The sequence below is a fragment of the Poeciliopsis prolifica genome, unplaced genomic scaffold (assembly GCF_027474105.1).
Source record: "Poeciliopsis prolifica strain line A6 unplaced genomic scaffold, Auburn_PproV2 SCAFFOLD003, whole genome shotgun sequence".
NCBI classification, from domain to species: Eukaryota; Metazoa; Chordata; class Actinopteri; order Cyprinodontiformes; family Poeciliidae; genus Poeciliopsis; species Poeciliopsis prolifica.
Window position 1 is genome coordinate 17,941,579 of NW_026562378.1, and position 2,208 is coordinate 17,943,786.

The following is a 2,208-nucleotide window of genomic DNA, read 5'->3' on the forward strand; positions in this document are numbered from 1 at the left end:
GCTAGCCCCTAGTTGCTAACAACAACACTTTCAGTTTACGCGCCGCGATTGGGCGCTGAGACCGTTGGTCAGTGCTCTTAAAGGAGACGCCCTACAGTAAGCTACTTATAAGTCTAGAATTTGATCAGCACAGCAGAATAACGTAAATTAGATTAAAATATAAAACCTTTTCGCACCATTTTTAAGAGCTTTAACCAGACAATAAATGTAAGTTTTATCACCGAAACATCTTGCAACTTCTGACCACCAGGTGTCATCAGCAGCTCATAAAAGTTTCTTAAGAAATGAAGCTTGATGTACCTTTTTTATTTTGACATTTCCTTGACCGAGATCACAATTCAGTTTACATACAGGAAGACGTGGGATTGATTGTGTATTGTAAAATGAAGAACAAAAGCATAATATTGACACATTTGAAAATATGAAACTCAGTTCATCTTCATAAAATATTCTTAACTGTAGTACTCAATAAAAAAAGAAATTCAAATGTATTTGAGCTCTTTGTCATGGAGACTGCTAACAATACATCCTACTTGCTAATGCACAATTGTCATATCATTCATGTCAGGTTTTTTGCGTTTTATAAATGTGAGGATAAACAAGCAGAAATACTGGAAGATGAAATAAAGTAGGCCTATATAACTTTTTACATCACACTAATCACACTTTTTAAATCTTCAGGTGGTGAACTTATTCTATTTCAGAAAAATAAATTGTGCTCCATACATACAAATTTCAAATATAACACATTTATTTATATAACTGGAACCACAACAACAAGCAGCCACAAAGCAATCACATTAGTAACAGGGTGACTTGAATTTTTTTCTAATACAGAAAAATAATTAACAAAAAACCATTAAAGGCTGCACAAGATTTGAGACAATATTTGTAATTTGGGAAGAAGCTTTTTTAAAAAGTATATTTCTGCATGATGTTATGTCTAGCAGCAGGTAGGTCAAATGGGATCTTTTCACACCAACATATACTTTACCTTGATCCTCTTGTGGGCTGTTAAAGCTGTTAGGTTGATTTGTCATATAGCAAATGAGACTTGCCACAAATAATTTCAGAAGTCACACTTTTTAAACTGTGTTTATGTGGATTTACTGACTGTAATTAGGTTAGTTTTGCCTTACTTATTATTTTTAGAATCTTATCTCAAAATTACCCAACACACCTTCTGCTAACCCAGGAGCTATTTTACCCAAATAATTTTTACAAACTTATAACATTAGGCCATTATTAGATTGCATGCAAGGTATGTGACACATTACTTTACATAGTTTTTATAATTGTAGTTGCTAAGAAATAAGGTATTTTTGTAATATTTATCATCATAGTTTCTTACTTATTTCCGCTCCACCTACAGACCATATCACATGTGGGCAGTGATTACATTTCTTGATTACTAAACCCCTCTAAATTTCTGTCCCAAACATTGAGATAGTTATTAATATACCAATTGACGTCACGTTCATTGAGCTACAGCAAAGTGGACAGGCTCCAGATAATCCGTATGAGACACACCGATAGGTTAATCTTTTGCAGCTAAGTAGTTCTGGAATGCTCAACAAAAACTTTGCTGAGAAGGAAGTTGGAAGCAAATTAACTGGAATCCCTCCTCACACAGTAGCCATAAAGAAGTGTTTGTCTCTATCCTTATTTTTGGCCTGTGCTCATGGCAGGGGAAGATGTTCTAGAAAGTTTTATCAGTAGAAGTTTTTGACTCATTTATTGCTGCTGCTTCCAAAAACCTCCAATCTTTTCTTCCCAGTTCAGTTTACTTTCTCTGGGCTTCTTTTATTTTAATTATCACTGCATGGCTATTTTGTTTTCTATACTGCAAAATGAATATTTATAGCATGCAAAAACTGATAGCATGCATAAACATTGTAGCTGAGAGTAAAGGCTGTTTTTTGTTCTACACGTATCATTGGTTACAGGAGTAAAACTTTCCATATCCTTTTTCCTGGGTTTTTTAAAAGCATGTTTTAACTGTATGATCTCCTTTCAAGTCAAAAAGCCTTCAAACACTTCATTGTTTCTCAGTTTTAAGACCTGAGTCCTACAGTAAAAACAATGCTGGATCGCAGTAGTGGTTTATATTTAGTTACAACAATGCGTTTCATGAATGAGGAACTGCAAATACCTCTGAGATCAGCTGGAGAGGGTTGTGAACATGATGTGTTGCACTGTTTTGTGGTT